Below are 27,559 nucleotides of genomic sequence, written 5' to 3'. Positions count from 1 at the left end.
GATGAGGCTAGTTCAGTCTCTTTAGTCCTCCTGCCAACAGAAAACAATATCTGTATTGACACCTTAAGCTGTATTTGCTCTTAAGCTCTTTTGTTGCTGAACTTGATTTCAGTGCTAGGTGCTGTTTATAAGATGGTTATTTAATTGGTGAAGACTGTTTTTTTAATTAATGCATGTTTAATGTAATCTTTTATCTGATATGTTTTAATGTATATGTTATAATGCATACATTACATCTGTGTGTTTTTAATTATATTTACCTGCCTTGAACACCTCTTTAGTGGTAAGGCAGGATAGAAATAAGAAGTAAATAAATCATACATATTCAGCTTCAGCTGAACAGCACCTTGTAATGGGCTGTAGAAGGAGATCATTTGTGTTATGCCAGGAAAGTTGTAGACATGTAAAAATGTAGAACCTGCTTGCGTACTGACTGCTAGAAAAATGCATTTTAAAGAAAGTACTGTTCCCTTCCTCTGCCATATTTTTATCATGTTGAAGGAAATAGTCCATTATCAGTATGGAAATATAACCCATACCTGTAAAAAATATGTCTTGCACAATGTATTCCTCTTCACAGCAGTTGTAAAGACTATAAGGCTTTCCTTCTAAGAGATGCCTTAGCCTCTAAGCTTTATAGGGCATCATTTAGTAACAAGGAGGCGATTATGTACGTTGATTTCAGTTATGAGAGAAATGTGGCTTGTTTCCAAACTGATCATGTACCATATTAAGCAATCCATAGTCTTCCAACAAAGAATTTATGGCCCTTTAGTTTCTTTAATAGCTTTTGCCTTTTTTTGTCAATTATTCATTTAAAGCTTGGCTGCACAGGGAACAGACTGCAGCCATTTTACAGTCTGTTAAAAGCCGTACCACAAACTTTTGTGAACTTCTTGTTTGTTGCTATAATTCAAATTGAATTCTAGTACATTTTTTTAAAAAGACACTCCCTTCCCATCTTCCGTTCCTTAATGGATCTATGATTTCTATTGCTGTGGAAGAAATCTAAATATGAAGAGAATTACAGCATTAGGGGAGGGGAGGATTCACTGTAATCTTCCCCGCTCCTTCAGTTTTGTGTGGATACAATAAGTAACAAGTAGCATGACACTCTATTAGAGTATCTCCACCCCTAGTTAATTAGGAACTAGGAGTCCTTTGACAAAGAAGGCTGAATATCTCACAAAACTACAAAATCCCACAATTTCATAGCATTGAGTCATGGCAGTTAAAGTGGTGTCAAACTGCTTTATTTCTACAGTGCAGTGGCAGCCCTTGACACCATTTTGCCCCAAACAATGAAGCTACATATAATGGATCCAGATCCAGATTTAATCTCAGGTACAGAAGGCCCTTTTCCAGCATCAATCCTAATCACTGAATGCTTCCAAAGCAGGGGTTGGCAGTGGGGTTCTCAAGTATTCGACTCTGTTATCCTTCATTACTAGCAGAGCTCTGGTACAACTCAGAGAAAGTGTAGCAGGGGAGACAGTAAAATCAAACCACTGCTCCACCAGGGCTCCTTTCTATGTCCTTATCCCTACTGAAAATGTACTTGTGCATTCTCTCAAGGGTCCTTCACTTTACTTGGCCTCCAGGTTTCGGCTTTCCCAAGTCTCCTCGTTTGTGTTTTCATTCTTCTTTGAATCCCCCTTTCTTTAGCCTCAGTTAAGTCAACTTTTGAAGATGAGTGCTATTATGTTCTTTGCCCTAGGAAGAAAAAATACTGAGCCAGATTTGGAACAAGTGGGGCAGGAAAATCTGGCTATAAGTCTGTATAGGAAAAAAGACCACTTGATGCTCATATCTATGCCTTCTCCATAAACATATGTATTAATAGATTATTTCATGACAATGAAGATGTAATCCATCAGTCAAAGTTGTCAAGACCAGATTTCGTTGTTCTTCTAACTAAAGTTTAAGTATTTGATATATGAGATATTGTGAAGAATGTGAATAGATCTAACTCTCAGTTTGTATTATTTATTCTGAATATAGCAACAGATAAATACTGTTTTTTCCTAATTGTTAAAGAATTGGTGGTTAAAAAACCCTCCAAGAATAATGATTTACAGAATGCAATGCAGCAGGAACAGCGTAAAGTAGGTTAATCGTCTGCAAGCTCATGCATGCTATGTTAGCCTCTGGTCTTTTCCCTTAGGTATAAACATGATTTGAATTTCACAAAAGAGATTAAGGGAACATAATTTTCCCTCTTCCGTTTAATCAGGATTTGGGCTTGAAGGAAGCCAACTTTAGAACTTTTCCTGAATTTCCCTTGTAATTGCAGTCCTGCACTTACAAAGTTACTAGAGGGGACTGACACAGAGAAACACACAAACGCATGTTATACTCTCCAACATTTCACAGATGAAGACCTGAACACAGGAGGCCAAGCAACTTCAGTGTGTGCTCAAATAGCCAAAAGTATTAAATGTAGAAGAATAGACAAACTGGGAGAGGCTGCAGCATTTGCTTTTGCCTGAGCCTCCTGGGAAGGACAAGATTCACTACCCTTCTCTCCTTTCCTCTCCTGCCAAATTATTTAAGTATAAACTACATTTGCACTTTGCAACCACTGAAGTTTGCTGAGAAGAAAGGAGGAAGGGGGAACATTTTAAAAGCAACTGAAAAAGTGAAGTGACAGATTGGGACTTCTCTGCCAAACAAGGACAGTTGGAAAGTATCACACACATATTTGAGATATTTGATGGAATACTCTTGGGAACATACACTATCCTAAAGAGAAATTATATCAGCATAAGTATTTTTTTTCAGACATTGCACCAGCATGTTCCCAGTACCAGGAGCCCTGGTGATGCAGTGGTTGCCTGTACTGCAGCCACTCATTCACAAACCATAAGGTTGCAAGTTCAGTACTAGCCAGGGCTCAAACTTGACTTAGGCTTGCATCCTTTCAAGGTTGCTAAAATGAGTACCCAGCTTGTTGCGGGCAATTAGCTTACAGTTGTAAACTGCTTAGAGACTGCTTAGGCGGTATGAAGTGATATATATGAAGCTTTTATTGCTATTGCTATTGCTACCTTTTCATAGTGATGCTTTTTCCTGGGTGGAAGAAAAATTGAAAGGTGCTCTGGTGCCAACTTGGTGCCAGATGAAAAGAGCCCTGGTGTAGCTTATCTGTTTGAGCCCAGTGGCCTCTGATTGGCAACGAGGAATAAACCAGGAGGTGTTCTCCTGAGCTCTCACTCAGCTGATTGCTGTTGACCTCCTATAGCAATAGCAGTAGCAATAGCAAGTACATTTCTGTACTGCTTATCAGTGAATTAGCACTCCCTAAGTGGTTTACAATGTGTAAACCAATTGCCCCCAACAAGCTAGGTATTCATTTTACTAGCCTATGAAAGGATAGAAGGCTGAGTCAGACTTGGAGCCCCTGGGATCGAACTCACAACCTTGTGGCTGCAGTACTGGCATTTAACCACTGCTCCACCAGGGCTTCTATTGTCAAAAACAGACTGCTGGGACTTTGCCATCATCAGCTTAGAATAGTATAGGCTTCTTTTTATCAAAAATTCAAAGTGATCAATCATTAAAAAAAACCCAACACTTTCAAATATAAAACTGGGTGTAATGTGTGATACTGCTACTGGTATTATACTGTGACCCTAGCTTTGTATTTGTAACTACTCAGGATGTTCTTAATCATCCATCTGCTGTGATGGATTAGAACAATACAATGAAGGACCATGTGTTCCTCTTTTTTGACCTTTCCCTTGATAGATATATCCCTTCTAAAAGGGTGCTTGCTGAGATATCTGCCGGCATCATCTCCAGGTATGTTAAGTTTGCCTTTGTATTGATAGCCAGATTAATATAGGTTTAATTGATTAATATATAGACTAAAACTTGTCTGGTTAATATGCTCAGATTTCTTTAATCATAAGATCCCCTACTTATTATCTAACCTCATCAGCAACCCTTCTGTCTTTTGCTGCCCAGACAGACTTTATTCCAATAGGAAAGGATGCACCAAGCTGTCATGTATAAAATCTGCACTGATACATGACTAAGAGTTTGTTTCTCTCTGTTTCATTATCCAGCTATCATAGGTCCAACAATTTCAAGCATGTGTGTTTTGGGCATTTAGGAAGGCTTGGTAATTCTTCCTTATGTCTATCTACAATTCTTTATTTGGAACTCAGGTTTCTATGGGCCCATACAGACAGGCCGAAATAAAGCTGCTTCGGGTCACTTTAGAGGTATGCTGTTTAAATGACACACACATCTTAAGATGCAAGAAGCTGCGCCAAAGCTGTGCTCCATCCAGTCCTTAGGATTCAGTAGAAATGTGTAGATCCCCCTCCCCCCCTTGCCAACCACCTCTATAAAATAGTGTTAATAGGAAGGAAAGCAGCACTATGAATACGAGTTAATGACTGCTTTTGTTTAGTTTTTCTCTTTTTTCTCCATTGCTCATCTCCTTGGTGATCTGAGGAAGGCAAAAACCTTATTTTAATGATTCTTTGCAAGGAGCTTGGGAGAAGGAGCAAAGAGTTTTTCAGGGAATAATGACCTATATTAAATTTAATTGATCTAGGAAATTGATGCCAGCGGGAAGAATAGACTATTTTCGAGGTGACCTCAGAAGACCAAGTTTTAGCTCTCTACTCAAAAGGAAGATGAGGGTTTAATATTCCACTCACTTTACTTCTATACATATTTCTACTTTGAAAAAATCTAATTACTTACACACACTACTGACTCTTTGTGTTGCTCCACATCATAAGGAAAGGAGATTTATCAAGAGAAAAGGGATCATTTTAGCTGGGATTAATTAAGAAATGTGGTTTAAAAACATGGTTGCATATTATTTATTTATTTCATTATTTCATTTCATTGTTTACACATTTCACATGTGCTTCTGCCAAACTTGTATCTTCAAAGCTGATTTCTTCATATTTACGTATTACTTTCTTAATAATCCTTCTTCCTCCTCCCTACTGAAAATTTCCAATGAGTACAAAGTAATTACTAATGTCATGTCAAGTATCCTTGATATTATGGAATGTTCCACTTACCAGCTGTCCCCTCCATATTGCTTTGCTCCTGGAAGAGGAGAGAGAGACGAGAGAAGTGTCTGGGTGTCAAATTCCATGACATTTATGGCACAATAGTCTGCAGTTCATTTCAATATATTGCATAATGTGATGAATCAGGCATCTTCCTGTGATGAAGATGCCAGTAAACTGGTGAATGAGAAAAGTAAGTTATTCTTCGAATATCCTTTTCTGAATAGTACTCTACTATTAAATACCACTGAATACTGCGTTCTTACCTCAGTAAGCAACATGGGGCAGCCATCTCAGAAATGTGCACTGGAAAAAAATTTGTGAAGTTAGAAATATGGGCATTGATCAGGGACATGGTTATTTCTTAAAACAAATCAATTGGAAAGAGATGAAGAAACTGCAAATGAGTACTGTTACCTTTAAGTCTTCATACATTTCAGTCTTATCTTAGTACTGTAGCATTAGGAGAAACTCTCTAATACTCCATCTGTAATGAAGATATGTGTAACTTTGTTGGATCCAGCTGTGTTGTTAAAGACATTGTCAACTGCATGCAGCATTTCTTTTGCTCATGGGGTTCACTGGCACCTAGAAAGTCCTGCATTTTGCACTGATTTGATCCACATCTCAGGGACTCTGCCAGTGTATGCTCAGTCAATGTCTTCACAAGGCAGTCTCCCATTATTATAGCATTATTATTGTTGTATAACTGTAGAATGTACAACTCACAGTTATAATCAGGATGCAGTTGCTCAACTCCTTAGTCATACAAAGAGTGTGTCTTCACTTATCCTAAACATTTACTATTCCTGCTTTTTGTCCTTCTTTCCTTTCTGTCAGTCTCATGATTTTATTTTGTTGATTTTATTATTTTTTTGTCTTTCACACATCTCCATTTTAGCCCAGCTTTTTGTAGACAGGAAAAAAAATAGTTTGGAAACATTCACAAGACTGTTGTGCTAGCATTAGTGCCTGATCTGAGTATAATCATCCTCCATATACAGCAAATCAGTGGAAATCTTGTGTTTCTGACTGTTGCTGTGCAAGGTAATCAGCTGGGGCTGACTGTAGTGTGTATAAGGGGTTCACTGGAATTACTAGTGTCAGCTACATGGGTTAAAGATTCATTCAGGCTCCATCTGCTTTAACTGCCATGGCTCAATATTATAAAATTCCGGGATTTGTAGTTATGTGAGATATTTAGCCTTCTCTGTCAGAGAGCTCTGCTGCTCCAACAAACTAGAGATCCCAGGATCCCATAGCATTGAGCCATGGTTAAAGCACTGCATTAAATCTGAAGTGTGATTGCAGTCTAAATCACCTTTCAACTCTTGCTGCTGACACTAGTAATTTCATTAAAACCCTTATACACACTATGATCAGGAAAGCTTCACTTTCCTCCACTCTGAGGGGTCAGGGTTGCACCATTGCCACACCACACTGGTAGTGCAAATTAACCTTTGATGCCAGGAACAGCAGGGAGAAGCATCTCTTTGATACTGTTCTTCTTTCTTCTTGTTCAGTGGGTGAGGCGGAAGCTTAGAATCAACCCTGAGAAATCTAGAAATTCAGCCTATTCAAGTCTTTGTTAGAAATACCTCAACTTTTTTTAGGGGTTAGAGGTGCAGGCTCTTCATGAAAGGGGAAAAACCATGAATGCTTTAAGCCCCCCAAACATGCATTCTACGGACTCTGCTACAGCAAAAATATCTGCTTTGCTCCAAGTTGCCTCCACCTCCTAAATTGATGACACTGATACAAAAATCTCCTGCAATGTCATCATTTTGCTTCTCGCCCTCTTCTTCCTCCTCTCCAACTCTTTTCCAGCTTATACCCCCCTCTTCTGCCTTGGCACTATGACACCTCCGCCTCGCTCCCAAGCCACCTCCATTGCCTCCTATCATCCTCCCCCACCTTCCCACTACGCTGCCACTTCCACTTCTCAGCCAGCCTCCTCCTCCTCCCTGATTTGGAGCTGGGTGCAGAGGTCTCATGTCATAGCAGCATTCCAGTGGGTAGCATGGCTTGCTCGCTGGCCAGACCAGGGGCACAGAAGGAAGCATGTGCAAGACAGAATGTGGAGAGAAGCCACCTCCTGGGATTTCTTTTGAAGACGCAAGATGCCCCTGCCTCTTCCCTGGCCAAACTCAGGTGGGCACAGATCTCCCAGTCCTTCCACTGTAAGCTGGTCACACCTGTCTTCACCAGCATCCCCTTTTGTAGCCTGGGACCACTGGAAAAATGCTGCTCTTGGTGTTCAGCTTGTGGGAGCCACACTTGGCTTTACCTGGAAAGACCAGGAGACCTGCATCTGCCCAAGTTCAGCTTTGCTGGTCTGTTTTGCCACTAACCCCAGGAAACAGGATGAGAGGGGATTACTCAGGACTGTCCCTGCCATTTTTACAACGGTGTCATTGTCCTAGGAGGCAGCGGGTGGCAGAGGCTTCTACAAACTCATCAGTAACCAAATATGTAACGAAAAAACTATAAATGTTGAGAGCCAACTGTAGTTTATGTAATTTTTGTTCAGGCCTGGGTAATTTGAAGGAGAAAATACTCCCATATGAGCCTCCCCCTGTTTTGAGATCTTTTGGGTGTCTATCTCACAACCCACAGAAGTACATCTGATGGGAATACAGGAGAGGGCCTTCTCAGTGGCTGCCCCCAGGCTCTGGAACTCCCTTCCCAGAGAGCTTTGACCCTTTTCTACTCAAGAAAAGACTTTTTGTTTTGTTTTAGCAGCCCTTGCTATCCTTTTCTAGTCAAGTGAAGACTTTTTTCTGTGTTTTTTTTAAGCAGTCTTCTGAGAACGTCTCACTCAGAGAGAAAGGGCCATTCAGACTGTGCTGCACTATTTATTTATTTGTTGTTTTCTTTTTTAAATGGTTATGTTTTCAACTGACTTTAATTTTATTGATAGTTTAATTACACGTGTAACTTTTGCATAATGTGATTTTTTAGCTGTATTTGTTTTAACTTTTGTAAGCTGCCTTGAGGTGCAAACCAGTCAAAAGGCTCTTAGAACAACAGGAACAAAGACTCCAATCTATCCATTTGAGTTCACTGGACTTTACATAAAGCCACATGTCAAGTTAGGGTTTGCTTTCTTCAGAGTCATTTTTCTAAATGTAAACCTGTTTGTGCACATATTTTTTTGAGTTGCTGTTTTTTGTATAAAAGTTTTTAATACTGGGATTTTCTTTAAAATTGTAATTACTGAGGTTTTTTTCTTTTTTAAAAAAATGTTGTCCAGCTGTGTTGTTTCCTAAGTATTTGAGTGATTTTCATTGCAGAACTTTAATATTCTGGTTTAGAATGCATTTTCTTATTTTATGATTAGGGCATAAAACATGTAGGTGCTTTTTTACTGAAAATGCAATGGCTGGGTTGAAAGCTTGTCATTGGGTGACTCCTACCTGGCCACAGTTAACAGCAGCTTAAGTACTGCCATCACTTTATATTCGGGGCACCCTGCACTATGAGCCCACTACCGGTGATTTTCTGGTTCATTAATTACCTCATTATTCTGTGGTGTTGTTGTGCATTCCCTAGGTCGATTGCTAACGTTCCAATGGTTTTCAAACATATAATGCGTATTTTAGACACATGCCTGCAGCTAACTTAATTTTCATACCTGTAATTTGGAAAATGTTAATACTTTTCCACCTCTTTGTGAAAGGAAAAGATGTGAATGTCAAATATTCTCTAGAGCCAACACTGACTTCCCTTTGGCTGAGTCTGTCCTTTTCACAGCTTTTTTTGCTTTTCCAAAAAATTTCTCTGAGGGAGGTAAAACTGAACAAGGTGGGCTTAGGGATTTATGAATAATAAAATGCAAAGAACTGCATTTTTAAGTGCATGCATATCATTTTTGACAGTTAACTGTTTGTGTCGTATTACCACAGGCTCTATATTGGTCTGAAGTGTAAAAAAAGAAATGTATGGACATACTATTTCATTTGCTCGGGACCAGTCCAAACTAAATACTCTCCCCGCCCACCCACTGAGAAGAAAAGGCTGGCCCCAAAACAGGGCTCCTCAGAAAAGGTCCAATGTCAGTGCAACCACTGCCACCAAATTTCAAAAATGTTAACAATTGGAAAAAGTGGGAAGCAACTGATCAATGATATAAACACAGAGACAACACCATCTTAACTGCCATCACCATGGAAAATGTTCAAAATATTTCAGGTTCCCACTTTCCACCACCCATATTCAAGAGCTTGAAATCACACAAACACACATACACAGAGAAAGTCCCAAATGAGACATACAGTGTGCCTGCGTCATACACGAATGCACTATATGCGGCTTTGAGCTGATGCTTGAAAGTTGCGTGACAACCAGGAAATGGTGCGCGCGCCCATGGTGCACACTACATGCCGCCACACTCACAAGCCCCATTATTTTGACTGGTGCTTGAGTATATGTGGAATTTGCATTAAACCGGGGGGGGGGGGAGGGGTCTAGAATGGATCCCCCAGTAAGGCAAGGGTACACTGTAATTACAGTTGTAATTATTATTATCAAATGTACAGAGTTCTGAAATGAGTTATTGGAGAGTAAGGAATTCCTATAGGATAGAATAATTTTGGATCATCTTTGTAAAATGTTTCAGGGTGTTCTCTGCATCTATAAAATGTTATTTAAAATTAAATCTAAGGGAAATTTGGAGATACCCTCTCGGGCAAAATATTTGTAAACATTTGGTTGAGAATGAAATAATTTTTCATTATGCCTTCATATGCAGTTGATTAGACTATGCTATATAGTCCTTGAAAGTGTTTGGAAGCTAAAGCTGGTACATAATCATTCAGTGCCAAGACTGGACTGGCATGCAGTTTAGAAATGCTTCTCATGAACCAGTGCCTTTCCGCTTGTTCCAGAGGTCAATCTAAATTTCTGGGTTTGACTTATAAAACATTAAATGTAGCAAAATAGTGGCTCTTCCCACTTGCTTGTTGTTTTCTATATGATGCTTTGCAGAGCCATACTTATATCCCCACAGACGCTGATGAACTGGTTAAATTTTCTCCATTCTTCATTTTTGCTTTGTCCTGAAAGCTGGAGGGGAACATTATTCCTCTGCCACTTATTTATTTGTTTAGGATTCTGTTTTGGACCCCTTATTCTATGGTCTAAATTGTATTGTTAGACACAACTAAAGGTAAAGATTTTCCTTTTGACAAGGTAGTCAAGTTGTGTCCAACTGTAGGGGATGGAGCTCATCTCCATTACTAAGCGGAAGAACCAGTGTTGTCTGAAGGTGTCTCCTGTGGTCATGTGGCCAGTGTGACTGAACAGAATGCTGTTACCTTCTCACTAAAGTGTTACTGACTTATCGACTTGCACTTTTGCATGCTTTCGAATTGCTAGGTTGGCAGAAGCTGGGTAATGATGGGCACTCACTCCATCACATGGCACTTGAGTCTCGAACTGCTGATCTAGCAACCTTGCAATCATCAGAGTCAGCATCTTAACCGCTGAATCACCACGTCCCTAAATCCATTAAAATAATGACATTTACCTACATGTAGTATCATTATTCTACAATTGGTTCAACAGGAATCCTATTGGTTAGTCATGACAGGGACGTAGCTAGGATTTTAGGAAGGGGGAGGTCCAGACTAAGTGCCACTATTATAATGGGGCTTGGGTGCAGCGGCGCAGCAGCACACATCATTCATTTTTCTAATGGAAGGGGGGGTCCGGACCACAAGACCCCCCCCCCTTGGCTACGTCCCTGGTCCCGACTACAGTTGACCTGTTGAATCAGATCAACTGTAATCAGGACTAACCACTAGGATTCCAGCCCATGTTTGTGATATGGAAGTGAATTAATTCTGAGATGGCAAAATTCAACACTTAAAAAGTTGACTATAAAAATACATTTTAAGTAAGAGAGAACTGCTTAGAATTCTATGAATACACTATCTAGATTTGATTAGTACTGTACTCTTTGGTTCAGATATGATACCTGTGGCTTTCAAAAGACTATGTAGCAAGACTATCCAGAGAAATGGGGGCCTATCAGGGCTAGCTCAGGATATTTGCTTCCTGAGGCTGAGCCACTAATGGTGCCCCATTCCCTAAGTGAAGACGCATAGCTCCCAGGATTAGCCAAGTTAGGTTGGCACTTGGTATAGAAAATCTCACAAGTTCCTTTACCTGACAGTAAAAAAGTAATAATAATAATAATAATAATAATAATAATAATAATAGAAAACTAAAGTTATTTTAATAACTAATGATTTGCTTCCGTTGATGATGAGATTATCATCATGAGCCCCCCCCCACCCCTAAAAGTCCTGGAATCAGTGATGTAGACTTGTGTCAATTGACTTGCACTAAAGTTGCTTCAGTGACTCAAATTGGCAATAAATGATGCACTGACCCAACTTGAATTGTGTATATTTTTAGCAACTGACTTGCTTTTCCAACTTCATCCAAAAACAGCAAGCACATAAGGCAATGGGCTTAAGGCAAAGGTTGAGATGTATTCAGCAGCCTGTCCCCCTGTACATTGGAAGATCTTTCTAAAACTTTTCAAAAGATTTAGAAGGATCCTTCCACCTTAAGCCCATTGCCTAACACATTTTTTTGTTCTCCTCTGAGAATTTATCCCCTAACTTTGTGGAAGTCTTCTTGATTTTCTAGTCATTGAAATCCACCCCTCAACCACTATAACTATCTTCTTTTTTCTGTTAAAGATGGGTCCCAGAATTGAGACTTGACTTGAAAGTACCTTGCAAGAACATAAGGACTTGAACAGACAGGCCAAAATAAAGCTGTTTCAGGTCACTTTGGAGGCATGCTGTTTAAATGTTGTATGCGTGCTAAGAGGCCAGAAGCTGTGGTGCAGCTTCTGGCCTCTTAAGACGAATGTGTTATTTAAACAGCATACCTCCAATGTGACCCGAAGCAGCTTTTATTTTGGCCTGTCTGTTCAGACCCATAAGACTTGAGAGTTGAAGGTACAGACTTGAGACTTGACTTGAGACTTGGAGCAAATGATTTGAATGCATCACTGGCTAGAGTTGACACTGCCTCCTCATGGAGGTCCTGTTTCTGTGGAGGCACTTTTTATAGGGCATAAGCCCTGCATAAATTCAGAGTGCAGTTTATATGTACACTATTTTCTGCAGTTAGGGGCGCAGGACCCCCATGAATGTGGAAAAACTGCAAATAATGAAAACACTATATTTTTAAATGAAATAACACCTCTCTAGGAATCTCTAGGTCCTCCAGTGCAACTCTGTGGTAAACCTCTGCCAGACATTGACCATAGAATTGTGCTGGATGAGCTACAAATGCCTAGTAGTTCGTTCTTTCTAGGAATCTAGATCCTTCAATGTGACTTAAAGTTGGCCATAGAGTTGCACTGGAGAACCTAGATATTTCTAGACTAGAGAGAACATATTAATCAAATCCATGAATAATCAAATCCGCAAAAGTCACAGCCACAAATGTGGAGGGACGAGTATACTGAGGTGCCATGCATAAGGGCCAGTCATTGCAAGGAGACTGAAGAAGTGTTGGTCATACAATTCCAATATCCCCTGTGTGTCCCCTCCCCATGCATTTATTGTCCACACTTTAAGAAGATCTGCACAGGGCTCTGGTCTCAGCAGAATGCATGAAATCATATTACTCTAATTATGCAGAAATGTACCACAGCAAACTGCTGTACTTGAGCATTAACTCAAGTTTACCAAAGCCTTATGGATTTTTTAAAAACACACATATTTGTTTAGAAGTTGAACCAGCAGCAGTGGCTACTGAACTATGTAATGTAAAAAACAAAGAGTCTATCTGATCCATTTACTGGTTTATGTAAACTTGTTTGTTCTACACCCACAACATCCTCCACTTGAAAATGATGATAAATACTACTTCAAAGGACAGAGAACAAGAAATAAGCTGACATTGTAGAAAAGGCAAAGGAAATGAAAATGAGACAAAAGAGGAGGGGAAGGAGTATAGAAAGACAAAGAAGACATAATTTAAATAGAATAACCGGAAATATGCACAACAGAGACAAATAAGATCAACTTTAAGACTATGATTTTTATTGTTTGCAATCTAGCATGTCACCACATGTTTTTATACTATTATTGCTTTAATTTCTTAATACAGTATATAAATGCTTTTATTTGAAAACATTGTTAGTGAACCTTTTAAAGGCCGAGTGCCATCACAGGTATAGAGGCACTAATGCATGCCCATACTCAGAGTCTCATTCTTTCACATTAGCAAGTGCTCTCTCACTCCTCAAATTCATTAGATTTCAGATAGGAGAAGGAAAGATGTCTGTGCAGGGATGGCTCAATCTCTTAGTTTCAGTTCTATTCTGTTTCCCCCTTTTTTTCTCATGCTAAATTCATTTTCAGATGATTCCTTACCATTTTTTAAAGTCCATGTGAAAATTTGCATCCATTTTCTTGTACCTTTTCTAAGCTGCATATTTTTTCCTAATGAATACAAATAATCTTCTCTTAGAAAATGTGGCTTTGTGTATTATTTCCTGTCATGTGTATTCCACGGCACACTTTTCTCTCATGTTCATTATTTTATGCATTCTTTAACTGGAGAACTGCATCACAGGAAAGGTCAGCATGCAGGTGTGTTGGGATTCACAGTTGGCCCAGGAGAATCTAATTAGGTGCATGTAATTGCAGATGGAACCCATTTTTCCCCTCTGAAATTTTGCTTCAGAACTGACCACATAGCAAAATGGGATAAATGTGGCCCATACTATCTGTATTACCTGTGTGTTTGGTCTGGTATTCATGTAATACAGGAGCATGGTGGACTCCACCCCTCATCCTCATGTACCTTGGGGGGAGAACCAGGAGAGCTATGAGTCCAATCTTAGCTGTACTGTCTGAATTCAAAGAGCCAAAATGTATGCATCAGTTGAAAAACAAATTAGCAAAGAAATAACATATTTGATTTGTATTTATTTATTGAATTTATACCCCATTTTCCTCCCAAGATGGGATTCAAGGCAGCTTACAAAAAAAAATTTTAAAAATTAAGCTCAAACCTGAATTTACAAAAGTTGAAGAAGAATTAAATCTCGATATTATTTTTAAACCATTTAAAACAATTAAAACATAATAAAAATAAAAATACAGCACACCACTTGACTCACACACTGCTCCTCTATAATTAAACTTCAGAGGCCTGATTGAATAAAAAAAACCTCTTCGCCTTTAGCTGAAAGAGAGAAGGGAGGGAGCCAACCACACCTCCCATAGAAGGAGGGTCTATGGCCTGGGAGCAGCTGCTGTGAAGGCTCTACCCTAAATCCTTATCAAACTTGCTGGCAAAGGTGGTTGGAAAAAGAAAAAGCTGTCCCCTGCAGATCTTAAAACTCGAACTGGGTTGGATAAGGAGATAAAACGACCCAAGCCATGTAGGGCTTTAATGGTCAAAAAATAGCATTTTGAGTTCTGCCTGGAAATGGATTGGTACATGCTCCCTTTAACCAGCCCAGATCAAGAGCCTGGCGACAGCATTTTATACCTGCTGAAGATTCCAAACTGTTCCAAAAAGCAACCCCAGATAGAGTGTATTACAGTAGTCCAAACAGGAAACAATCAAGGCACAAGTCACCATAGCCACATCTGACATCTTAAGGAACAGGTGTTGCTAACATACTAGTTTTAGCTGTGTAAACACACTTGTGACTGCTGAACCCTGGGCACCCAGGATCAGAGTGGAGTCCTGGAATATGCCCAAATTGCGAGCATGAGATTCTAGGGAGAATGTAACCCCATCCAGCACAGGCGGAGTCAATATTCCCTGATCTGCTTTATGACTTTCTGGGAGCACCTGTGTCTTGTCTGGTTAAGTTTAAAGTTGTTCACCCTCATTCAATCCATTACTGACAGCAGACACTGGTTTGGTACTGAAGTAGCTTCCTTTGAATCAGATGGAAAGGTGAGATAGAGTTGAATGCCATCAGCATATGGTATGGCCAATTGTTTTGAAATACATGGAGAGGTCCAGAAGAACCCACAAGAACACACTCTTGTCTAGTTCCTGGAGTAGGTTATCTACCAAGATGACCAAAGCTGTCCCTTTTCCATATCCAAGCTTGAAGCCAGATTGAAATGGATCTAAATACATTTCATCCAGGAATCCCTGTAGCTGGGAAGCACCCACATGCTCTAGAAACTTGGCTTAAAAATTTATTTATTTATTTATTTATTTCAAAGATTTATATCCTGCCTTTCTCTCACTAAATGTTTCAAAAAGTGATATTGGAGGTTTGTCTGTAGTTTTCCAGTATGGTGGGGTCCAGGGAGATTTTTTAAAATAATGACCTCACCACAGCCTCTTTTAGGCAAGACTGAACCTGCCTTGAAGTACTGAAGCATTCACTACTTCCCTTACCCAATCCGCCAGTCCCCCTTGGGCTGGGTCCAGTATGCACATGGTAGCTCCTTTCTCTCCAAGAGTCCTGTCCACATCCTGAGTTTAAATGTATCCAATAACACAAGAAAGTAAGGGCCAAGATTAAATGCTCTAGACTGCAATCAACTATAGCACCTGCATCAGAGCGGATCTGAGCTATTTTATCTGCAAAGTGTTGTGCAAATCCTTCCTGGTGGGCTACTGAATGGTTGGCATACTGTTCTTGTGCAACAAAATGTAAAAGGTCTCCAAGACAGGTCCATAGATGATGCTGTGCAGATGCAGTGGTGGCAATGAAGATAGATTTCTTTACTGCCACAGTATAGGCTTTCCTGTGAGCTCTACCACATGTTTAGTCAAAATCACTCCAAGTCTTCCCTATTCTCGCGCCTGTCTCTGTCCTGCTCACTTCATCATGGCCAGTTCCCTAGTGAGCCAGGGCTCTGATATGTGGAACAGGATACCTAGGAGTAATTGTGTCCACTGACCTGGCTATTTCCTTGTTCCAGAGATCAGCCAGGGCTTCAACAGGATCAACTGCTGAAGCAACAAGAACCTCCCCAAGAACCATCAGGAATCAAGTTAGATCCACACACCTCTTGGGATGGACCATCTTAATCCCTCCCTTGAGAGGCATCACTGGGGGGGGGGCACAGGGGGCGAGGGCCACACTGGATGACACCCCAGAGGGGCATCTCTTATAAAAAGCTGTACACCTGGTAGGTCACCTCCCTTTCTTTCTCACTCACTATTCATGCCAGAACTTGAACAATCCCTCTGGAGACTGCAGCACCACCCCCATCAGCTGAAGCAGTTGCTGGGGAGACGGTGCCTTCCATTCAGAGTCTGGTGTGGCTTTGTGGTGCAGGACAGATTAGGAGCAACCAACACTCTGTGGCTCTCCTTTCCCCCATGTGGTTAGCTGTCTCACCAGTCTCTATCTTCCTCTACCTATTCATGTTGCAGTAGCTGCTTCCCCTCCCATATTCTCTGAATACTCAATTTTTGCTTTTTTGTTGCCAGCAGAGCCGTTTAAAGGGAAAAACAGTTAAAAGAAAGGGAAACCCGCCTCTCCCAAACTGGATAACTAATTTTCACCTTGGAACAGCTTCCCCCAAAGGACCAAAGAAAGCCCTTTGGTGTTGCCCTAGCAATGGTGGGCCAGTCACCCAGGCATCCCCTTATATCTCCATTCAGGCAGGGAGCAAGTGAAGGCCCAGTACCTGGATACCTGGGGCCAGCAGATGGCCTTTATCAGGCAAGTAGCACTTTCCAAAGAAGAGAGGCTACAGCAAGCTGGTAGTTAAGAGTAGCTATAGATTTCTTTTCTCTGCAGTGGTCATGTCTCCTCTCTGTGGTGCACTGACCTTTCCCTACCATGTTTATTGAAATAGGAAACAAAATAGGCCAAACGTTGTTTTTTTTTAACAAATGTGCTGTACAGGCACATTTCAAAGATCAAACCAAATTGTAGGATTGGCTTTGTTAGAAAATCATTAAACTAACCAAGACTAGTAATCCCACAGCAATTGCAAAGAAAAAGTTAGGGGAGGCGATAAAGGAGAACTGACTGGTGAACACCTGGGAATGAAGAGTGTGATTAAGAGTTGCTAGTATAGATTCAGGCAGAGAAGGTCGTGCTGTACTAACACTCAGGAGTCATTTGAAGATATTACTGCCATGTTAGATAGCATGAAGCCCATAGATTTAGTATAGCTTAATTTGACAACCTCCCGCCCTTTAAAAATAATGACTAAAGCAAGAAAGCAAGGGGCAGCATGTAAATAAAGATGCCAGTTAGAGTATCATTGAATGAGACCAGAGTTTGGGAATGTTACTATCCTTTTTATTTTACTGCTTCCAGCGTGCCACAGACAGCATGGCCACTGATCATGTTGGCTGGAGAATTCTGGTAACTGTAGCCTGAAAGCGCTGTTGGGACAGAGGGCAAGGTTATCAGACATGGAACTGATTACGTCCTGTTAGTTCCCCAACGCTGTCTCTTGCAAGATATAAGAATAGCTTGTATCTCCACTTTTGTTTAGGAGGGGAGCATGCCTTCCAATGGTCCCAAATCGGCATGGACAGTCCCTTTGTCCTTCCACTTTTTCAGTTGCTTTTAAAATGTCCCAGTTCTCCTCTACTTTGCGTCTTTGTCCTCAGCTTACTTCCATTGCTGGAAACTGAGTTCAAAGTGCAAAAACAGTTTGCACTTAATTAACTCAACAGGAGAAAGAGGAAAGGAAGGGACAGAGTCTTGCCCTTCTTGTAGACTGTAGCAAAAGCAGCTACAGTTTCTCCTAGTTTGTCTGTTTTCCCTCATTAATAATTTTTGCCATCTTGATCACACTTGATGGCCACATGGGTCCAGTTTTCCTTTGTGAAATGTTGGGGGGTAGGGGAATAAGGTGGATATTGCCCTATCTGCCTAAACCATATGGATGTGTTGGCCAAAAGTTAAGTTTTTCAGGCTCTGAATGAAACACACCAAGGTTCCCAGTTCACGATAGGGAATGAATTGAATTTATTATTTTTATAATTATTTAGTATCAAGGGGAAGTTTTGCAGTTGGATTTGAAATGCAAATTAAAAATTATATGAATCAGAACTACCCCATTGCAAGCCTCTCCCAGCCTTACGTGCCTCTCCTGCTAGCAAATTTTATCTGTCACCTTCTGCAGTTATTTTCCCTCAGTGGCTCCTTCTTTTGAATTCCAAAAAACAGGACTACATCTGAAGTTGTATGAGCTTGTTCACACAAAGGGACACACCCTAAGATATTTTGCTACCTGTGGTAAAGGATAAAAACCACATACGTGTGCAGATGTAAACGCACCCTTCGGAGAAATGTAAGGTAATGCACTTAGGGCAGAAAAATGAAATGTACAGATATAGGATGGGGGACACCTGGCTGAACAAGACTATATGTGAAAGCGATCTAGGAGTCCAAGTAGACCATAAGTTGAACATGAGTCAACAGTGTGATGCGGCAGCTAAAAAGGCCAATGCAATTTTAGGCTGCATCAACAGAAGTATAGTGTCTAGATCAAGGGAAATAATAGTGCCACTCTATTCTGCTTTAGTCAGGCCTCACCTGGAATACTGTGTCCAGTTCTGGGCACCACAATTCGAAAAGGATGTGGAGAAACTGGATCATGTCAAAAGGAGGGCAACTAAAGGGTTTGGAAACTGTGCCCTATGAGGAACACCTTAGGGAGCTGGGGATGTTTAGCCTGGAGAAGAGAAGGTTAAGAGGTGATATGATAGCCATGTTTTAATATTTGAAGGGATGTCACATTGAGGAGGGAGCAAGCTTGTTTTCTGCTGCTCCAGAGAACAGGACCCGGAACAATGGATGCAAGCTGAAGGAAAAGAGATTCTACCTCAACATTAGGAAGAACTTCCTGACAGTAAGGGCTGTTTGACAGTGGAACACACTCCCTCAGAGTGTTGTGGAGTCTCCCTCCTTGGAGGTCCTTAAACAGAGGCTGGATGGCCAACTGTCTTGATGCTTTGATTTAGATTTCCTGCATGGCAGAGGGTTGGACTGGATGGCCCTTGTGGCCTCTTTTAACTCTTTGATTCTATGATTCCTCAGACAGGCCTGAATCTCTCATCTCAACTAGAAAAAAAAATTCATTCAATCAAATGTTCACTAGTGAGTAACTGAAATCCTATTGATTCATTGGATCTTCTAGAGTTGAAGCAACCAATAAGATCCAATGGATCATCTTTCATATGAGCAACTAAGAAAATTCAATTGATCTGCTCTAGTTGGGATTACCAATAGGCTTCCATGCTCTCCAACTGTCCCAGTTGAGTAGGGAGAATCCTGATTAATATGCTGCCATCCCAGCATATTAATCTACTGCTTTTAAAATGTCCCATTCTCTCTCTCTCTCCTACTCACTTTTCACCTTGGTTGTCAGCTCACTTCAGTGGCAAAGTTCAAAAGACAAATGTAGTTTGCATTTATTTAACTCAAGGGAAAAGGAAAAGAGGGACAGAATATCACAACTCCCAGTAGGTTCATGCAAAAGCAAAATGCTGCAGCCTCTCCTAGCTTGTGTATTCTCCTTCCTTAATAACTTTTGTCATCTTGCCTAGCCACATGTGTCCTGGTTTTCATTTATGATACAGTGGATAAATTCAGGCCATAGAAGTCAACTAGTATGATAATTGCATCGCCACTTTATTACTGGTGACTGGATATCATCCACCACCATACCTGTATATAGCAAGGTAGCTTGGGGTTGCAGAATATTTAGAAACCTCTCCTCTCATAACTCACTGCTCTTCTTAAAGCGCTTGCCTCCTGTCTCACTCTGTCTGAATGAACCATTTCAGATCAAGCATCACTTCATGTCACAATACACACAAAGAGCAGATCATGTGGTCTGTACTGGAGGAGATTTCCACAGTGGGACCAATTAATTCCCAACGTATAGAGCACAAGATGTCAGGGAACAGGAATATCACATAACCTCTCACTGACATGATTTCTACAGCTTTCTACTTCAAGGAATATTTTTTATCGGGGAGGGGGGCATTACCACACTTATTCTTATTACAAGGAGGTGCAACGCAGCCTGTCTGAGAATATGGTGGTTTGCTTTATTTATTTTATCCCCAGTCACCCCCAACTCCTCCTTCCTAATGGAGCTTAGCATAGTATCAATTCAGAAGTGTTGTCACATCACCTGTGGTCCCCAAAACTTTTTCTATGTCACTGCAGATTTGGCATTGCCCCCTGCTGAGGGATAATGAGCTGAAAATGAGTCCTTGGCCTGTGCCATTTCCCATGCCAAGAGTAGGGGTAGACAGAGTCCACAGGCATTCTGAATTGAGCAAGACAGATAGGAAAACCATAGATTTCTGAATCGCAATCTGCCCTTTTCAACAGGAAGCAAAATATCAATTTGTATTTCTTGATGTAAGTATGCCTCATGACTTTCCCTATAGTCTGATGGAAAATACTGATTCACTGCCAGTGCAGAGGTGAGATTCTGCCATTTATTGCAACCAGTTTCTCTCTGTGGAATGGAGTGGGAGAGACATCATGTTCTCCACTCCAGGTAGGAAAATGTCTTAGGCCCTGTTCACAAACAAAACTATTTTGCTCATGCAGTGTTGAATATCCCTTCCTACCCACCCTGAAAAGGCCCCTTATTTCTAGATGTCTGAATTTATTCTGAATTTTATATCTGGTATATGACCTTTGATGGTTCATGGTATTTCATGGTATTTTATTGAAATTTCCAATCTCAGAGATTTAAACTTGGGTAGCTACATTTTCTCATCTTAGATCTTTTGTTGCTGATAATCAACCTGCTGCTGTCATCACTTTATTAGGAACCCCATTCAAAGAGAATATGCTTTTTCTGTTCAACAGTCCATGCTTTCTGGTGGCAAAGGACGATGGTGTCAGAGTACTGCATTAGAAAGCAACAGTGAACAAGTGGTAGTGTGCTTAATGTGTGCCTTCTAGAAAGAAGCACACACTGGCAATGCTCTAACTTAATAATAATAATAATCAACTATATTTATGTAACAAAAAAAAAAACCTTCAGCCCAAAAGTGTTCAAACAATCCAAATTTGACCATACTTATTTATTTATTTAAGGCATGTCCTTGTTGGCTCTCAACCAACTGGGGGCCTCAGGGCATTACACAATAGATAAAACTTGGAGCAGATGCATTAAAAATTGGTGAGACTTGACTAAACTGAGTCCTGCTCATTTCACTGGTATCAGTGCATTATGCTTCTTTCATGCATTCCTTAATTGCTGTCACACCCACATTGTTTCATTCATCTTTGGCCTGTTTGTGATGTCTCATTGCAGGCAAGGAACACTGCATTTCCCATTTGCCTCTTTTTTCAGCTCTGAAGAATAACTTTGATCTTTTCCCTTTAAAAAAGCAAATTAAAAAACAACCCAAACCTGCATATTTCAGGGCATGAATATGTAACAGCTGTCCAAGATCTTTCCACCCGCTGTGTTTAATTTCAAAATAAGTATTGTCATTAGAGCAAAATTATTTGATCTTTCCGATAAAGATACCATAAAGGCACTTTCCCTTCTGTTTTGGCAACTTCCAGCTGTAAATGACTGCAATGCACACCTGCCTGGCTTCAACCACATACACAATTCTTGTGAATTGCTAAAAGCCTGCTGGTCAGCTGCAGGCATGCTTCTCTTCTTGTAAATTAGAATCTCCATTTGAATCTTTGTCTTTTCCAGTCATGTGGCACATTTGTTCCTTCAAGCTAACTGAAATAGGGAGTAAGTAAGCATGTTCCATTGTCAAAAATAAATATCCTTTTTTTCTCCAGTTCCTCTGCTGTCCTTAGTTTGCTGAGAGTGTGGAGATGACAGATGGCTTCTGTAAACTAATCAAAATAACTCTTTCCTTTTTGGTGTAGTACATGCCTTTCTAGGCAAAATTATGAGCTGCTTTCATTTAATATTCTTGCTGTGGAAAGCTGGATACTTTTAATGGAATGTGGCATGCTCAAAGGAAATACATCGGAGACACCCCCTCTCCAAATTATATTAAGATGTGATTAATTACTGTGCTCTGCAAGATGTAATGTCAAAGAGAACAACAGCATGATACTTTGCAAATCTGAATTTGTGTGTTTTTGTGCTTCATGAAGCTCTACAGTGAAACAGTGGAGATCTTTCTTTCCGAGGCACAAATACCAGGAAAAAGTGGAAGGAATCCAGTCATGTGGCATATGAATCTGATCTAGTCTGCAACATGGCTCACTTTCAACTGTATTTGGCTCAATAGGCTCAAGTAGTGCTTGCCAAACTGGGTGCCAAAGGAACAGACCAGTGTGTCACAAGTCAGGCTGAAGGAGTCTTGGAAAATGAAACCCACCCATAAATTAGATATGTCCACTATTCTCATTGGATGTCTTCACTATTCTGTTCCACTACCCTTAGTTCAGAAATCCAAGCCTCAGTGGGAAAACAGAAAGCTTTATTCAGAAAACTAAAGTTGTTCACAGTATGGTGATATTGTTAAGACCACCGCAACTTCAGTTACGCAGTACATTAAAAACACCCTATTCATTTCTACACCACATTCATTTCTAAACCAAATCATCCCTCTTCCCAGGACTGCTCCATTGTCTTTCTCAGTACCACGTGTTCCCACTGAACTGACCTTGACAGCTCCTAACAAGTATCCTCCCTTTCACATCTGTTCATTTACCCAGCTCCAAGGAAGATAAACATCCCTTCCACCCAGCAGCACTGGAGGTATGACTGATCCCATCATCCATCAATGCAAAGCAGGCACAACATAAATGACTAACAAACATGGCAGGATGTGTGAGGGGCTCAGATCCTGACAGGAAGGTCAGATCACATCTACTTGTCTTGAAATGTGGGCTGAACAAAAACCTTCAGCATCCTCATGACACATACCCTATTCGTGGAACCTCCTTCCCGCACAAGTATGGTCTATCTCTTCTTTAACCAGCTTCAAAGCTGAGTTGAAGACAACTCTGTTTAGGGAAGTGTTCCCAGATGCTACTTGATTGTTAGGTTATGTTAACTTGTATTGTTATATTGTACTCCTTCAAATTTTAATATATGTATCAACCTCTAATTGTTCTTTTAGAAAGTACACCTCCGGCAGGTCTTTATTTTATTTTATCTATTTTTAACTACCGTTTACTATGTACAGTACTGTGCAAATTACAGTGCTTTATTAATAAATCTTAATAGCAACAACAACAACAACAAAGCACAAGTGGCCACAGTCCTGAACAGCCAGACTGTCAGTAAATTAGAATGAATTTTCCCCTCTCCATTCCAGGGAACCACCCCATAATAGTCTTTCAAATTGCTTCCATTGACTGGCCTCATTTTATTTCCTTCATCATTCTTGTCAAGCTTCTCTTCATGTATATATCTAAAAATAGGGCATTAGGAGCTTTTCCAGTATAAAATGTAAATCTCTCTCTCTCTCTAAAACACACAGGTTCAACAACATGCAGCCCAGTCAGCGCTTTGGTACTGAGTGAGCCATACACAGTTAAGTACAGCAGAGAATGAAGAACTTCTACAATATGGATGACGTGAAGCCATGTCAAAATATCTGATTTTTTAATAGAAACAGGAAAAGTGGAACATCTTGAAATGTTGGGTAAGTGATCCATGAAATTCTTTTGAAAATCTGAATTTCCTCATACTTTGCCACACACACAAAACTCCTCATAAGATGAATATATCATGTGAGATGTTCCCCTCCATGCATCTTTCTGCCATGTCCTGTGAGGTTTTCTCCTTTGCATTATGGGAAAATTTCTGCAAGGATGAATCTGTTATATACCTATAGGCATTCCCTGTGATTGGTCTGTGCAAGGTGCCCTATTGTTTGGAGAGTTTACACACATAAAGGAGGCTTCCTTTTACAGATTTACATGTAGAGTTGTGGAGACATATTGCTGAATTACGAAGAAACTCTCTCAACATGTCCAGAAAGCCTTTTGGGAGTTCATTAATTCCTATGAAATTTTGTTTGTTTGTTTGTTTGCCTCTAGCATGAGTGGAATGCTTACATTGGGTAGCAGCGTTTCAGGGTTTCTGCAGTTTGTGTTGACAAATGTCTACAGAAAAATAGAGTCCTTCCCCGTTGTAAAGCAATGGGCATACACACTGAAGCTCAGAAGGGCTGACAGATCAAAAAGTCATAACCCATCCTAAAAATCCATGCAGCAAGGCAACTAGTATTGTAATTTAGTTCAATTCTTCAGAAAAGCAGAGGATGGGCTTTCATGATATACACATATATAGAAGGAACTACATCATCCAAAAAGAAAGAGGACAAAACGGGTGGAGAGGACACAGTTTACACACATGTTCCTAGAGTGGCTTCCAGGTTGCAACAGATAAGGATGAAGCAGCCCCAACAGTTAGCCACAATCACAATTCAGGGGTCTCAGAGGGTCTGCTTCTGTCGTTAGTACTTTCGTCACTCTATATGTGTCAAGGAAGAAAAAAAAGGGGGAGCCTTTCATGCCTGTCATTATTTGGTTTCCATCAACCACATCCTCCCCATGTGGGCTATGAGCTTTTAAAAGAGAAAGCAAAAAGTCTTCTGAAATTAGATCCCCTGGCTGTAGTGTAAAAAGCCAGTGTACTGTAGTGAAAGCACCTGCTCTTTCCTGGTTTATGTGTGTGTGCATGCGTGCCCTCAAGTCTCCTCTTTCATTACTGTACCCCAAAAAATCTCCAGTTACTGACAGTAGCTGTTTCGTAGAAGGTGTCACAGTTTGACTTCTTCCCTGTTCTCACATCCCTTAACGTATTAAGAATGTATTTCCTGTTGTCCCTTCAGTTGAACTCTAAGGCTTTGAAAGCTGTGCTTAGCAATGATGTGTGCTGAGGAAGTACTGATCTGTTAAATGTATGTAGACTTAGTTGGGGCTGAATTGAAGGAAAATAGAAAAAGCTTAGTCTTTGTTACATTTACATTTATTTTTGTGTTCCACCGTTCTTTCTCCCAATGTGTTCAAGGCTTGATTCTTAAAACAAATCTCAGAGCTAAATCGGACTGAGTGTGTGAGCATAACTGAGACAAGGTTGCTCAGTGTGTTTTCATAGCTCAGTGGACACTTGACTCTCATAGGTCCTGCATCAACATCTTAAATACTAGACAACACTGGCACTTGGGGGTTTACTACATGAGCCCTGTTCTCTCTGCAGTCGGGCATGTCAGTGAAAATGAAATTGTACCTGTTTGAGTAATAGCTGTTACCACATGTCTTTGCAGTCATGTTACTGCCACTATCTTGCTCACTGCCCTCCTTAACCCTGCCTCCCAGCCCTATGCCTTACCCAGCATGACTTCTGGTTTTATAATTTAATTTTTATTTTATTTTATTTTCACTTTTTGTGCAATTCCAGAGCTCTGCTACTGTTATTTAAGGGTTTTGTTTACAAAAAAGAAAAGAAATAGAAAAGAAGTAAAGGTAATCAGGCTGCATGGGAATAGTGAGGAGGAGGAGGAGGAGGAGGAGGAGGAGGAGGAGGAGGAGGAGGAGGAGGGACAGGGTGAGAGAAGATACCACATGATTACAGAACTTCATTGGCAGCGATGTTTTGCACTTGGGGACTCATGTGATTGTGAGTTCATTGATGGGTTTCTACCATCACTGAAAAGGGATTCCCTCACTTGGGGAAATACAGGCCAGAGACACTGTGGTATGATGAGTATCACCAAAGCCACTTTTCCAAGTATTATTGTAATTTAAAAGCAACATGTAGTAATCTCCTTAGTCCGATAGCATTTTTCTGATATGGGAGCATTCATAGTGCTGTTATGAACAATCAGAGGTATGAATGAGCAAAATTGCTATATAGTATGATCCTAAGCATAGGTAAATCCCCAGTTTAAATGGAACAGATTTAATTGCATACATCCATAAAATTCCTTCTTTGGAGAGAGGATTTGGCTGTGTCCGACAAAGACATGAATAGTTGCATTTTGGACAACAACTTCCAGAATCCCTAGACCAGTGGTTCCCAACCTGGGGGTCTGGACCCCTTTGGGGGTTGAATTACAATTTCCCAGGGCTCGCCAGGGACCCCCCTCAGAGCACCACTTCACAAACAAAGGGCCCCCAAGCTAGGCCCATTAGAGCAGCAGCCAGCTACAGGCCCCTCCTCAGTTGCTTAGCAACTGCCCACAGAGTCCCTTTCCTGCCTCTCTCAGGAACATAGAGCTCTGCAAAAAGGAAGAGAGACAGCACAGCCAAAGAGTTTCAGTTTCACTTTGAACCACTATCCCTCTGCCCTTCTATGATGGGGCTTTCTGGTCAGGTTTCTTCAAAGGAGCTGGCCATTGCCATCCTCTGAGGCTGAGAGAGTGTGGCTCCTTGTCCAAGGCTCAAGGCGTACCTATCCTGGTGCTTTCTGGACAGGTTTCTTCAAAGGTGGCTGGCCATTACCATCCTCTGAGGCTAAGAGTAGCTCCTTGCCCAAGGCTCAAGGCAAACCTATCCTGGGGCTTTCTGGTCAGAGGAGGCTGGCCATTGCCATCCTCTGAGGCTGAGAGAGTGTGGCTTCATGCCCAAGGCTCAAGGCATACCCATCCTGGGGCTTTCGGGACAGGTTTCTTCAGAGGAGCTTTGCCTTTGCCATCCTCTGAAGCTTTTTTTTATGATTAATCACTATGCTTTACTTATGTTGAATGAAAATACGATTCATAACAGTAGCAAAATTAAAGTTATGAAGTAGGAATGAAAATAATTTTATGGTGGGGGTCACCACAACAGGAGAAACTGTATTAAAGGGTTGCGGCATTAGAAAGGTTGGGATCCACTGCCCTAGACAGCATGGAGACTACATGTACCATGTGAGGGATTCTGGATGTTGCTGTCTAAAAAAGTAACATTCCTTAACTCTGGGCTGAGATTGTACAGCTGAAGGAGCATGGGAAGAGAGGCAGGGAAAAGCCAGCCTTTCCCCTGTGTTCTATTGGTGTCAGAGAGGATGCTCAGAATTCAGAAACAGGCACCTGCAAGCATGCGTGTTGTAGAGTATAAAAAAGACCAGGCACAGCCATGTTAAAAGAGACTGTATTCCACAAACCATGTGGAGTTACAGCTGATCCCATTTGCCATATGGTGTGGTATTATTTATTATTTCCTCTGGGAATGCACTGAAGATGAAAAGAGAAGTGAACATTTCAAGGTGAGTATAATGATAATCAAAAGTTTGCATAGTCTTTGATACTACTAATGAGATGGGTAACTGCGATACAGGGATGCGGATGGAGCTAAATATGGCAGAGTGCTTGGTGTACTACTTTCAAGACAGAGTGCTGAACAGACAATGTAATCCTATTAGAAACATCTGAACAGGAAGAAATCTCCCAACTATTTTATTTAAAAGCTCCTCAGACAAATCAAAAGTAATCAAAGCTGCAAAATCCCAAGCTTTTTGACAATTGCAGCACAACTGTGCATCAGATTTTTCTAGGGTAATCTCCAAAAAATGGTAATCCAATAATCTCCCAAACAGATTCTCCATATGCATAACTGTGGCAAATACATATACAGAACGGGTTGGAATTAACATTAG

At 40.7% G+C, this 27,559-nt stretch overlaps 1 protein-coding gene across 7 annotated transcripts in view; it reads left to right on the top strand.

Annotated features, from left to right (window-relative positions):
* Positions 1 to 27,559, top strand: part of B3GALT1 (beta-1,3-galactosyltransferase 1) — a 426,145-nt gene that overhangs the window by 165,671 nt on the left and 232,915 nt on the right. For all 7 annotated transcript variants that reach the window (XR_016281089.1, XR_016281090.1, XM_089523298.1 and 4 more), the window contains one exon: positions 23,454 to 23,618. The gene's annotated coding sequence lies outside the window, so the exon portion shown is untranslated. The remainder of the gene's footprint in view (positions 1 to 23,453; positions 23,619 to 27,559) is intronic.

The sequence above is a fragment of the Sceloporus occidentalis genome, unplaced genomic scaffold (assembly GCF_023333645.1).
Source record: "Sceloporus occidentalis isolate IW3139 unplaced genomic scaffold, rSceOcc1.0.p SCAF_4, whole genome shotgun sequence".
Lineage (NCBI taxonomy): Eukaryota > Metazoa > Chordata > Lepidosauria > Squamata > Phrynosomatidae > Sceloporus > Sceloporus occidentalis.
This window is presented reverse-complemented; position numbering and strand designations above follow the sequence as displayed.